The following is a 14,952-nucleotide window of genomic DNA, read 5'->3' on the forward strand; positions in this document are numbered from 1 at the left end:
TCACTTTTTCAGACCTGTAACATGTCTATAAAAATGGTCAAATTGCAGTTTTAAATTAGCAGCTGTATTTCTACTTTTCTATCACTTTTGCAGACCTGTAACATGTCTATTAAAACGGTCAAATTACAGTTCTAAATTAGCAGCTGCATTTCTACTTTTCCATCAGTTTTGCAGACCGTTAACATATCTATAAAAACGGTCATATTACAGTTTTAAACTAACAGCTGGTATTTCTACTTTTGCATAGCGTTTGCAGAATTGCGCTGCATATTTCTGCCAGGCTAGAGAGTTAACAGTTAACAAACAGAAAATGTAGAAACGGCAGTCAATTTGCAGTTCTAGAATTGCTATGAAATTTTCCCGTTTTTTGAGCTGCAGAAATGTAGCCTTAATGGTTACAGCGTGGTAGCGATAAAAAAGCGCGTATGCAGATGAATTACAGCTTAAAATTTTTGTACGGGAAGACTTCGAGCGCTCCATAAATTTTTATCTGCTTCTGTTAGGTATTAATATTACTGCTTTTATTTTCCTAAACTTTGAATAAACAATAGGTTAGGCCTAAAAAGGCATCTTAAAAAAGCTTTACTCATTCATCTCAATAAGATCTTTTGATCTAATTCTGTCACGTCTCGATCCTAAAAATATTTAAACCACCATAAAAGATAGAAAATTGAAACATTTTTGGTCATAAAAGGGCCAGTATTGTATATACAGTTATCAAAAGTTTATCAGATATATTTCAATAAGTATGACACTGCCTATACTTCGTAATGCTAGAGACTTACTGAGAGCTAGTTCGAGAATGACTCGAGAATTGAATACACTCGGTTTTGCAGTCCAACTTCACCGATTAAGACAAGATCTACTATCACCATGGCGCTCGAAATGTGAAGGAAATTGCGAACCAAAGTACTTTAGCGCTATCATATAAGTCTACAGCAGTTTTCCTGGTTGCGAATAGACGTAAAACAAGCCTGTCGGGACCCTTCCCTTCAGTTGTTATCGGTTTTAAAGACTTTTTCGATTATGTTCTGTGAGTGTGTATGTTGTGGATGTTAGATAGACGAAAAGACCTTTTTAGCTAGATGTGGTAAGAACTTGTACATGTACCTAAACAGTTGGACCATCTCAGATATAACTTTAGCAAGTCAGAAAAGCGTGTATTCAGATAAATTACAGCTTAATATTTTTCTAAGGGATGAGTACAAGTTGGGAATCCAAAATAAACCTCTCCAAGTCGAGACGCAATTTAGAGGCTATTTTTAAATTTAAAAAAAATATATAATTGATATTTATTAATTTAATCGTCATTAATTTACCTTAATTCTAGTTAAATCGTTTTAAGGAACTTTATTCCTAAAATAATTTTAAACATAGCTATTGTTGACGTTTGAACTCAAGCGTAAGCCTCATTAAAATTTTTTGGAAATTTAGGGTATATAAGGCGAATGATTCACAATAATTGATAGGAAAACCCGCAATGACCCTGCAAAGCATCTGAAACGCGCCTGCAATGATCCTGCAAAGAATCTGAAATGCACCTGCAATTATCCTACAAAGTATCTAAATCGCACCTGCAATGATCCTACAAAGAATCTGAAACGCGGCTGCAACGACCCTGCAAAGTATCTGAAACGCACCTGCAATTATCCTACAGAGTATCTGAAATGCTCCTGCAATGATCCTGCGAAGTATCTGAAACGCGGCTGCCATGATCCTACAAAGTATCTGAAACGCACCTGCAATTATCCTACAAAGTATATGAAAAGAGCCTGCAATGATCCTGCAAAGAATCTGAAACGCGCTTGCAATTATCCTACAGAGTATCTGAAACGCGCCTGCAATTATCCTGCGAAGTATCTGAAACGCGGCTGCAATGATCCTACAAAGTATCTGAAACGCACCTGCAATTATCCTACAAAGTATATGAAATGCTCCTGCAATTATCCTAAAAATATCTGAAACGTACCTGCAATTATCCTACAGAGTATCTGAAATGCTCCTGCAATGATCCTGCGAAGTATCTGAAACGCGGCTGCCATGATCCTACAAAGTATCTGAAACGCACCTGCAATTATCCTACAAAGTATATGAAAAGAGCCTGCAATGATCCTGCAAAGAATCTGAAACGCGCTTGCAATTATCCTACAGAGTATCTGAAACGCGCCTGCAATTATCCTGCGAAGTATCTGAAACGCGGCTGCCATGATCCTACAAAGTATCTGAAACGCACCTGCAATTATCCTACAAAGTATATGAAATGCTCCTGCAATTATCCTAAAAATATCTGAAACGTACCTGCAATTATCCTACAGAGTATCTAAAATGCACCTGCAATGATCCTGCGAAGTATCTGAAACGCGGCTGCAATGATCCTACAAAGTATCTTAAACGCACCTGCAATTATCCTACAAAGTATCCGAAATACGCCTGCAATGATCCTAAAAAGTATCTGAAACGCGCCTGCAATGATCCTGAAAAGTATATGAAAAGCGCCTGCAATTTTCCTACAAAGTATATGAAAAGCACCTGCAATTATCCTACAAAGTATATGAAATGCTCCTGCAATTATCCTAAAAATATCTGAAAAGTACCTGCAATTATCCTACAAAGTATCTGAAACGCGCCTGTAATTATCCTACAAAGTATCTGAAATTCGGCTGCAATGATCCTGAAAAGTACCTGAAACACGCCTGCAATTTTCCTACAAAGTATATGAAACACGCCTGCAATTTTCCTACAAAGTATATGAAACGCTCCTGAAATTATCCTGAAAAGTATCTGAAATGCGCCTGCAATTATCCTAAAAATTATCTGAAAATCACCTGCAATTATCCTACAAAGTATCTGAAACGCGCCTGTAATTATCCTACAAAGTATATGACAAGCGCCTGCAACTATCGTAAAAAGTATCTGAAACGCGCCTGCAATTATCCTAAAAAGCATCTGATACGTGCCTGCAATTATCCTACAAAGTATCTGAAACGCGCCTGCAATTATCCTAAAAAGTATCTGAAACGCGGCTGCAGTTATCCTACAAAGTATCTGAAACGCACCTGCAATGATCCTACAAAGAATCTGAAACGCGGCTGCAATGACCCTGCAAAGTATCTGAAACGCACCTGCAATTATCCTACAGAGTACCTGAAATGCTCCTGCAATGATCCTGCGAAGTATCTGAAACGCGGCTGCCATGATCCTACAAAGTATCTGAAACGCACCTGCAATTATCCTACAAAGTATATGAAAAGAGCCTGCAATGATCCTGCAAAGAATCTGAAACGCGCTTGCAATTATCCTACAGAGTATCTGAAACGCGCCTGCAATTATCCTGCGAAGTATCTGAAACGCGGCTGCAATGATCCTACAAAGTATCTGAAACGCACCTGCAATTATCCTACAAAGTATATGAAATGCTCCTGCAATTATCCTAAAAATATCTGAAAAGTACCAGCAATTATTCTACAGAGTATCTGAAATGCTCCTGCAATGATCCTGCGAAGTATCTGAAACGCGGCTGCCATGATCCTACAAAGTATCTGAAACGCACCTGCAATTATCCTACAAAGTATATGAAAAGAGCCTGCAATGATCCTGCAAAGAATCTGAAACGCGCCTGCAATTATCCTACAGAGTATCTGAAATGCACCTGCAATGATCCTGCGAAGTATCTGAAACGCGGCTGCAATGATCCTACAAAGTATCTGAAACGCACCTGCAATTATCCTACAATGTATCCGAAATACGCCTGCAATGATCCTAAAAAGTATCTGAAACGCGAATGCAATGATCCTGAAAAGTATATGAAAAGCGCCTGCAATTTTCCTACGAAGTATATGAAATGCTCCTGCAATTATCCTAAAAATATCTGAAAAGTACCTGCAATTATCCTACAAAGTATCTGAAACGCGCCTGTAATTATCCTACAAAGTATCTGAAATTCGGCTGCAATGATCCTGAAAAGTACCTGAAACACGCCTGCAATTTTCCTACAAAGTATATGAAACACGCCTGCAATTTTCCTACAAAGTATATGAAACGCTCCTGAAATTATCCTGAAAAGTATCTGAAATGCGCCTGCAATTATCCTAAAAATTATCTGAAAATCACCTGCAATTATCCTACAAAGTATCTGAAACGCGCCTGTAATTATCCTACAAAGTATATGACAAGCGCCTGCAATTATCGTAAAAAGTATCTGAAACGCGCCTGCAATTATCCTAAAAAGCATCTGATACGTGCCTGCAATTATCCTACAAAGTATCTGAAACGCGCCTGCAATTATCCTAAAAAGTATCTGAAACGCGGCTGCAGTTATCCTACAAAGTATCTGAAACGCAGCTGCAATGACCCTGCAAAGTATCTGAAACGCGCCTGCAATGATCCTACAAAGTATCTGAAACGCGCCTGCAATTATCCTACAAAGTATCTGAAACGCATCTGCAATTATCCTACAAAGAATATGAAACGCACCTACAATGATCCTGCAAAGTATCTGAAACACACCTGCAATTATCCGACAAAGAATCGGAAATGCACCTGCCATTATCCTACAAAGTATCTGAAACGCGCCTGCAATGATCCAATAAAGTATCATAAACGCGCCTGCAATGATCCAAAAAAAGTATCTGAAACGCGCCTGCAATGATCCAAAAAAAGTATCTGAAACGCGCCTGCAATTTTCCTACAAAGTATATGAAACGCGCCTGCAATTATCCTAAAAAGTATCCGAAACCCGCCTGCCATTATCCTACAAACTTGGCAATTTCTGACTGTAACATGCATACAATATATCTGGAAGGTACAGTACCTGTAATGAGCCTACAAACATTTATTTTATGACTCTAGAGTAGCTAAATTTTGTATACTGCTGTACTGAGTTTTCCAACGGAAGATATTTTTTCTGCAAAACGTCTAAAATGTTCTGCATTGCTCTCTAGAACACATCTTAATTTTGTCTGAAGTTGAACCTTTTCCAGGTTTATTCCAGTATTTTTCCAGAATATTCCAGTTTATTTGCAATATATTGCAGATTCGAAAAAATCTAAATAACAGCAAAATGCAGCCGTAAATTTTTGTACGGGATTTTAATCGAAATACGAGTTGTGTTTATTTTCCCCATCCAAATGTACGTTAGGTTTATTTTACCAAATGAATTTCGATTGTACGTTAATCCCCGCAGAGCTAGACTTTGACTAATACTTAAGTTGGGGGAGCCTGTTGTTCCGTAAGTTTTTGTCGATATCAAAGCCCGATGGCTTGGTACAAATTGATACGCATTTCTTGAGTTTTCCATAATAAACGAATATCGAAGACTTATGGGAGAACCACTTGATTTCCCCTCTTTCGGCAATTTAAATGCGTTCTTTGGGTTGCTCTAGGCCCTAACTGTACCTTTAGGATGCCAAAATACATCGCGTTAAGTAGCCCAAAACAAAAACGACAAAAATTGCTCTTAATTCTGTCCCGTAAATTATTTGAATTTGGATTTTTAAATATTTAATTTATTTTTATCCGCACGTTTGAATCAACTACTATTTCGCAGGCTCCAGTAAGTTGAATTTAATTCACCTATAGTTTTTGGCAAATAAAAATAATTTACACTGGGGAGAACAAAATGAAAACTCTTGAAATGCTTGACAAATAATGGTTTCTTAAAAGGGATACACCCGAGGGGCCGTCACTCGTTAAAAATGTGTACGAGATTTGAAATCTATGCACATTTCTTTGATTTGTGATTTGTTACGGATTGGAAGATTTGTTAAGGATTTAAAGATTTGTTTAGGATTAAAAGATTTGCTAAGGATTTAAAGATTTGTTTAGGATTTAAAGATTTGCTAAGGATTTAAAGATTTGTTCAGGATTTAAAGATTTGTTTAGGATTTAAAGATTTGTTAAGGATTTAAAGATTTGTTCAAGATTTAAAGATTTGTTCAGGATTTAAAGATTTGTTCAGGATTCGAAGATTTGTTCAGGATTCGAAGATTTGTTCAGGATTCGAAGATTTGTTCAGGATTCGATGATTTATTAAGGGTTTGCAGATTTATTAAGGGTTTGCAGATTTATTAAGGGTTTGAAGATTTATTAAGGATTTCAAAATTCATTACGAATTTGAAGATTAATTAAGGATTTGAAAATTTATTACGGATTTGAAGATTTATTAAGGACTTCAAAATTTATTAAGGACTTCAAAATTTATTACGGATTTGAAGATTTATTAAGGGTTTGAAGATTTATTAAGGATTTCAAAATTCATTACGAATTTGAAGATTTATTAAGGGTTTGAAGATTTATTAAGGATTTCAAAATTCATTACGAATTTGAAGATTAATTAAGGATTTGAAAATTTATTACGGATTTGAAGATTTATTAAGGACTAGCGTGTAATAAACAAAACGATATAAAGAGTTGGTATATTTTACTGATGACTAATATTTTTGTAGCACCCTAGGAGCAAATTAGGCACTCGGCGTTGCCCGTCAGCCCGTCGGGACATTTTTTATTGCTTTTCATACTGACATTATTCCATAAAGAAAGGTTTTGAAGTTTTAGGCCGCTATTTAAAAAGATTGAAAAAAAGAGCACCCGAAAGACCTTTCAGCCCGTCTATAGGTTAAAGCATAAGTTTATCATTAAAGGAAACCAGTGTACTAAATATGAGTGAAATCCGTTGAAACGCGCGGACTCTGTAGCGTAGAGAAGTTTTTTTTACATTTCTAGGCCCCATTTATTAGGATGGCGGCAAATTACTTATGAGTAGCGTTCCTACAAATTTTCAGCCTTCTAGGGCAAGCGGTTTGGGCTGAGCCTTGATTATCAGTCTATCATTCAGTCAGTAAGGATTTATATAGATATAGATTTAAAAAATTGTCTAGGGATTCGATAATTTGAAGATTTATTAGAGGATTTGAAGATTTGTTTTGGGATAAGAATTTGAGAGCAATATGATAATATTAATTTTAAGACCTTTTTTCGGTAGGCTTAGTTATTTTAAACAACTCTTTTGAAACATGCCATATATATTTTTTTCTCGTGCGATACTAGTAATCACCCCTTTAAAAACAGTCAATTTGGTATCGTCCAAAATGGGGAATGGGAATGGAAGTTATGGAACGGTTGACTCAAGGCTAGTAAATGGAAGAGTCTATGAAGTCCTTTCGCGGGAGGGAAGCACTCCGTTCATCGCTGCTTAAACCCCGGGAACATACGGGCTTTATGTAGTCAGCTATGAGAACGCTCCAAGAAATGTAGCAGTCACGTGGGATAACTGTCTGTGTGGATTTAAAACTTGAGAATATTTGAACGTTGATTTGAAGAATGAAAGACTATGGGAGTGAAGATTGAAAGATCGGGAATTTTTCGATTTATTTTTTTATGGATTTTTAAAATTTATGGAAGTTGTGAGATTGGAAAGCTTTATCAAGGATTAGAAAGATTTTCTGGGATTTGAAAGGTTTCCTTGGATTTGAAAGATTTTCTTGGATTTGAAAGATTTTCTTGGATTTGAAAGATTTTCTGGGATTTGAAAGATTTTCTTTGATTTGAAAGATTTTCTGGGATTTGAAAGATTTTCTGGGATTTGAAAGATTTTCTTTGATTTGAAAGATTTTCTTTGATTTGAAAGATTTTCTTTGATTTGAAAGATTTTCTGGGATTTGAAAGATTTTCTTTGATTTGAAAGATTTTCTTTGATTTGAAAGATTTTCTGGGATTTGAAAGATTTTCCGGGATTTGAAAGATTTTCCGGGATTTGAAAGATTTTCCGGGATTTGAAAGATTTTCCGGGATTTGAAGATTTTTAAGATTTGAAGATTTAAAATCTTCTACTGTACGAGATTTGAAGGAGCGTCGGACCCCTCGCATTATCATCACTCGGAGAGGTGAAAAGACGTGATATCGTACCTAAAGCCTGAAGCGCAAAATTATGGAAAGCTTCGTTTTGGAACTGCTACACCGCATGAGTTCCGAGAACCCATGTTCTGCAAAGTTCCATATAAATATTTTTGAACTTTATATTTTATATAAAACACATTGTCATTTGCCTATAGCACAGCAAAATGAGATAATAATAACAATATTAACAATATTATAACCAAGTGAAGATATGCTTGTACAAAATTTTATTTAAAACTTAGCTGTAAAAGGGATCTCAGAGAATTATACCGTGCAGCAGGTCCAAAGCGAAGCTTGTCATAATTTTCATGTACGGGTAACTTGTTTAGAAGTTTATTTAACTTAAAATAATGATAGAGAGAGTAGAGGCCAGTTGACCGAATTAATTCGGTCAACTGGCCTCCTTTACGTAGCCCCATTTGTTGCCCCCCCTTTTCTATCTGTCTCTTTCCTCTGGATGGTACAGGACCCGAAGGGGGGAAAATATGGTTGGGGGGAGGACGGCACGTATCACGTGATATTGTTGGCGTGAAATTTGAATTTATTTTTGGTGTATCGGTATGACGACACGTAATTTATTGGTGTTGAAGGTATTCAGTGTCCATAGTGGTATTATTTTGGTGTATCTTTAGGATACTGTATACATTTAGGGGGTGATTTATTGGTAATCCTATAGGTTCAGTAGGCTCTTTCTACACTCACCCTTCTAGTAATGTTGTTCTTTGTATGATTTTGAGGTCTCTCCATGTATGTTTATGTTTCCCTTATATTTTTAGTATATTACAAGAACTAGTTTTAATTGAGATAAGGTTTACATTGCAAAAGGTATAAATTAAGCTACGACTAGGTTCTAGGTGTACTCATGTTTTGTATTGTTATTATTTTGGTGTATCTTTAGGATATTGCGTTCATTTAAGGCATGATTTATATAGGTTCAGTAAACCCGTTCTACACCCACCCATCCTCTAATGCTATACTGTATATGATTTTGAGGTCTCAATGTATGCCTACGTTATATTAAAGAACCAGTTTTAATTGAGATAAGGTTTACGTAGTTCATTGAAAACTAAACTACGATGATGTTCTAGGTGTACTCCTTTTGTGTAATGGTTATCCAGTTACAAGGTTAAAACAATAGCACTTTTTAATATCATAAAAGGAAATTACGGCAGTTTTCACACAATTTGGTACTTGATAAGTAGTTAAAATGAACAAATATTACTATAAAACATCATAAAAAGCGATTTACGTTAGTTTTGATATTAAACAAATTTACTAAAATGCAAAATATTACTAATAAAAACATCCGAAAATACGAATTACCTAGAATACATGATGCATAAGCACAATACTAATTATTATTAAACTAAAAATCCTCTATAGGATTGACTGAAAATTATATTTTTTTCATACGCGCTAAAATATTGATATACAGTTAAAATGCGCAATCATTACTGAAAAACATCATTAGAAAATACGAATTACAATTGTTTTGATAAAAAACGAATTCACTAAAATGCAAAATTAATACAGCTTCAAAAAATCGTAGAACAAGCTGATTAAGCACATATATACAATCATAGAAAATAGAACAATATTACTGCATGCGAGATTATTAAGTGCATATATACCCTTGTACCTTCATAGAAAATATAGCAATACTACTTTTAATAGGATTTAAAGGCTTCAATGGTTATTATACGATTTTAGTACAAATATTAGGCTAGTTATTAAACTAAAAGGTTCACAGGATTGACGAAAAAATATATTTTTCTATACACGCTAAAATATTGATATACGATTACTGATAAAAATATCGAAATATTACTAAAAAACCTACGACGGCTCGGGTCAAACTAAGAGCCTATCGTATACTACGATATGGCTAAAAACGTTACTATAATTATCATCGAAAAATAAAAATTACACGTATACAAAACAATTCAATACTTATTGACTAAAGTGCTAATATATATTAATTAAAAAAGCTTACTAAATGCAAAAAATTCCACCCCCCTTAAAAAGGTACGAAACTTCAATTTTTTGATTGGAGGTTGGGTCCGATTGCGATGAGCTTCTCGGCCAATAGAGAGACGGAGATCTTTTTAGACGATCGGAGTTTACGTTACGGCGGAGCAAGTTACAAATAACGAAACGGATTTAGGGCTCTCAAAACAAACTCAGTATATCCGTGCCAGAAAAAAATAATTCTGCCTGCTTCTAATTTATCCATTATGTCGACTTAATCACCCTCTTTAAAAACGTTAGCACTCCACACGATACGCCGTTGCCATAAAAAACGTAAACACCGTGGATGAACCCTCCATGCTTGAACTTACTCGGATAAAGAAAATTAGCCCCGCCTGTTTTACTTCACTCTCCACCGCTGTGGAGCGCTGCTTCAAAAGCTCGTTCTCGGTCGTGTCCGAGATTTTAGAAATTTTATCTCTCCATTCACGCGAGCTCCGTTGGAAACTTTAAAAAGCTTAACGTCAGAACTTTCAGACACAGAGACTACGGAAAAAAATCTTACATAGGAACTTGGTGTAAAATTATTCTACTTGTGATATCATTATTGATAACTAGTTAAAAGTTGAAAAATATTTATAAAATTTGGAGGAAAATTTTCAAATAACAAGACTTCCTTCGAGTTTCAAATTGAAGAATGGTCGTGTGCTTTATTGAACTATTTTATACAAACAAGACAGTCACTTTCAGCTTGAATTGTTGCTTCATATTTTATTGGACATACCCTAGCCCTTAAAGGGAGGATAAAGAGGAAAATAAAGTGATTTTTTATCGATTCTTCTTCTAATTAAAAGACCATTTTGCATAGTGAAACATCCAGGAAATACCGTCTGCGTTCATGAACAATTTATTACAAACAAGACTGTCACTTTCAGTTTCAATTGTATTTTACTTAACCTCCCTTAGCCCTTAAACACATTTTTAATCTTTTATTAAATGACAGACATAAACACTAAATCGGGTTCAAGTCGGGCGAGAGAGCGGGTCAATCCAAAGCTTCAATTCCTTCGTTCTCCAGAAATCTTGCAACGAGTCCGGACGTATGGGCTGGGCAATTGTCCTGCTGAGCCTGAAACCATACACTAAAACAATGTTTTAAGTTAGTCAAGAATAATTATCAGGTTATTAATATTAATACCGTTCACGACGTGGGCTGGTTACTCATACGGAGAAAAAAATACCAGCGAACAGTCAAGAAAAATTATCAGGTTATTAATATTAATAATTGTTACTAATTATAAGACCATTCTGCATAGTGAAACATCCGAATGATTTTGAAATTCCAATTAGGTTCAGATTTTATGGATAATTTGAAATAATGACCTCCGACCCATCGCATAACGCCCTGCCTTCCTATTGACAAAATTCTCGTGGCACGCTCCATGCCGAATGAAATTTATCGCGAGATTTAATAAAAGTTGCTCGCGATGAGACTATCGTGGCTCGAGATATAGAGCGTGCAACGGAAATTTTCTTAACAGAAAGGCAGGGCGTTAAGCTATTAGTCAGTGGTGCTTATTTCAAATTATCTTTAAAATCTGAACCTAATTTGAATTTTAAAATCATTCGGAGACTGTATTTCCTGAATGTTAAACTGTGCATTTAATGGTCTAATAATAAGAAAAATCGATCAAAAAATCTTTTTATTTTCCTCTTCATCCTTCCTTTAACGGCTAGGGGATGTCCAATAAAGTATCAAGCAACAATTGAAACTGAAAGTGACTGTCTTTTTTGTAAAAAATAGTTCAATAAAGCACACGAACATTCTTCAATTTGAAACTCAAAGGAAGTCTTGTTATTTAACAATTTTCGTCCAAATTTTATAAATAAATTTCAACTTATAACTAAATATTAAAAATTATCCAAAGTTTCGTTAAACAGGGTCGTTTTCTTTCCTACACAGTAAAAAAATAAGGTACTTTGAAGGTACCAAAAAATACCTCGGAGAATTTCCTAGTACCTTTATTGGTATTCTACGATCTTTATTTTTCAAGGGGTACTAAGAAATCTCTATTGTGGTAGTTTTTGAAAATTTGAGTATTTATTGAGCCTTTATAGAGGCTCTGCATGACAGGTGGTACGGAAAAACGCCTTTCAGAGAATTCGGAACCAAACGAGTGGGGCAGGGGATCTTAGAGGGATGTAACCAAAGGGGTTATACACTAAAGGGGAAAACATTTTTGGGGGTAAGAATTTATTTTATAAGCTTTGGCGTTAGTAGTACGTGTTAACCTGTGCAAAGAAGATACACGCGTATATTTTCTTTGACCTGTGGCCACCAATCCCGCCATTTCCTACGTGTAGTACGCGTGCTTTAGGTATTTCAGCGCCATTTTCTTACTGAAGTAAAAATTTGTTTGGTCGTCCGATTTTAAGGATCAATCATCCAAGGAACTAAGGTATGTCAATTAATTTAATTATTCAATTTGTTGAGACTTAACTATGGCCCAAAACCCACACACATATATAAAACTGTATCATTCATTTGTTAGGCTTGTTTTAATTAGTGTTAGAACCTAGTGTGAAGGCTTACTGTACGATTTTAAGCGTCCAAGTATCTGCATTTTTTTTCTCTAATTAATGGCTAAAATCTAATAACTCTCTCGCGGTTTGTATATAAGCCCATTTCGGCTTGGGGAACTTTTCCCCTAGTCTTCATAATAATAATAATAATAATTAACAGCGCAAGTGATTGAGTTTGCAATTTCACTGTAGGGGAAATTTTGAGTAGAATTTATTATTGTATTTTTAGTAGTATCTAATCTTGGAAAGGGTAAAATTGCTCATATTTCACATGTTAATTTTAACCCTTCCCAATGTTACATACTACTATAGTGTGGGCCCCTCCATTGGGGGGGGGGGGGTGGAACACAATCATGACCAGTTTTTTCCTCCCTCTGTACGAGGGCGAGGCTTTAGGCACACAATAAGCGCCATTCTCTTGTGGAAAGTTTAGGATGATTTGGAATTTTCAGCCCCCCACCTGAAATATTTTTCTTTTTACTATGTGTTCGTGGGTGCTTTGAACCCTGAACACCTGTGCTGAAGAAATTGGCAAGCCATAGGTTCAGTTACTGGCCACATGCACTGCCTTTTCGGCTATATATAACAATGCAGAGTTTTCGCTAAAGGGGGTACAGTTCATTCCCCCCTCAATTCATCCCCCCAACTCTCCGTTTGACCATTCCATGCCTCTCTTAAAACATTTTTAACGTTTTACAGGTTGAAATAATCCTAAACCATCAACAAAACGTGGAAAGGGAAAGAGCGGAACAAGGCAAATAAGTGTGCTGTTAAAAAAGGAAATGGTAATGTCCATAATCAATGATTTCATATGACATCTCAATGCTGAGATTTCATTTGTGTTGTGTTTTCTTAATTACCATGATAATTAAAGTTATAAGATTGAAGAGAGATATTCATAAGGGTAGTTATATTTAAAGGGTTAGTGTCACCAAAAATCAAAAATTTTAAAATTAAACCATTGTAACAAAGAATATACAGTTTATAATTCCATTCTGATTTTCTAAGTCTTCTTCAAAACCCCGTTTTCAAAGCCTACTTTCTGAATTTTTTCCAACTATTTTATCAGTTTAAGATTACGGTACCCCTGGTGATAGAGAGCGCGCGAAGTTTATCAGCGGCTTTGGCGCTAAACCAATAATTTGGCTTAGCATTTGCAACGAGAAATGACCAAAATACTTCACTCGCTTTTCTAACAAACGGTACCCTTCGTGACGTCACCAGGGGTACAAATACATTTCTTTGTTTTCAAGTATGTTCAAAGGTACGTTTTCTTTTTCTTTTTACCAGGAAGGGACTTCCTGTTATTACAAAAAGAATAAATTAATTTGATAGTTTCACTTGGGATATAAGCTTATTATAACCCAATAGGGTGTTTCCGCGAGAGTAAAAAGGGGGGCGAAAACCGGTTTTCAGGGGATGTCAACATGGCGTCCTAACGTGGCCAGAGCGGGTAGCCGACAAGGGGAGAGGAAAGGGGGAAGGTAACTTGACGTCACGCGCAAAGACCCTATATATGTTTAGAAACCAAAACTAGCCATTTTTCTAAAAAGGTGTCACTAACCCTTTAATATCTGTCTCGTTAATCTTAATACATAAAATTTTGTTGGTATTTTCCAATAAATATTTCGACTTTGGTTGTCCAGATACGAAAATGTATCGTTGCTCAATATGCGATACCAAAAGAACATCTTTGAACAAGCTTCTGGCTCATTATCGGAACTTGCACATGCACGATTCTAATTTTAAAATACGATGCAATTTGGGAAACTGTGTTTTATCTTACACAAATTATAATTCATATAAAAGTCACGTTCAGCGAAAGCACCAAAATGATATAAGGGAAAAATTTCTAGTTATTGATGCGAATAGTGGAGTTAATTTAGATAATAGTTTAGTTAATGACAATGATGGTGAAATGCAAACAGAGGGTGATTTAGATAATCAAAATGAAACACAAAATTCGGAAAATTACTTAATTAATTTTAGGAAAAATTTGGCTCTGACAATTTTAAAAATTAGGGAAAAACATTTACTGCCACGATCAGTAGCGAATAGTATAGCAAATGATATTGGTATAATCGTGGAAAATGTTAAAGATATGTGCAGCAATTATGAAGCTAATGAAATTCCGGACCCAGAAACATTAACCGATATAATACGAAGTGATTATAAATTAAATGCCTTTTGCAAGCAAGAACTAGACTTACTTGCCCCCACGGAATATATTTTGGGAGAACACGAAAGAAATGGAAAAACTTTCAAAGATACATTTCAATATGTAAATATTTTATATTTACTAAAGCGACTTCTCTCTTTCGACGATATATGGGACGAGTTTCAAAGGTACAATGAAACTGGTAATGAGGGTGCAGGTGACAAGCTAACTGATATCAAGGATGGAGAATTTATTTTAAATCATCATTTGTTTAAAAACGATAGTTCAGCGGTTCGATTGCACGCCTATAGTGATGAATTGGAGGTGTCTAACCCACTGGGTGCTAAGCG

General features: G+C 35.5%; 1 long non-coding RNA gene across 1 annotated transcript; it reads left to right on the plus strand.

Annotated features, from left to right (window-relative positions):
• Nucleotides 1-12,052: 12,052 nt before the first annotated feature.
• Nucleotides 12,053-14,643, plus strand: LOC149700787 (uncharacterized). The gene is made up of 3 exons (XR_016382064.1): nt 12,053-12,320; nt 13,144-13,229; nt 14,091-14,643. It is a non-coding gene; the product is annotated as an uncharacterized LOC149700787 (long non-coding RNA).
• Nucleotides 14,644-14,952: the final 309 nt, after the last annotated feature.

The sequence above is a fragment of the Phalangium opilio genome, unplaced genomic scaffold (assembly GCF_054372755.1).
Source record: "Phalangium opilio isolate 3A_F unplaced genomic scaffold, DU_Popi_V2 ptg000019l_1, whole genome shotgun sequence".
Lineage (NCBI taxonomy): Eukaryota > Metazoa > Arthropoda > Arachnida > Opiliones > Phalangiidae > Phalangium > Phalangium opilio.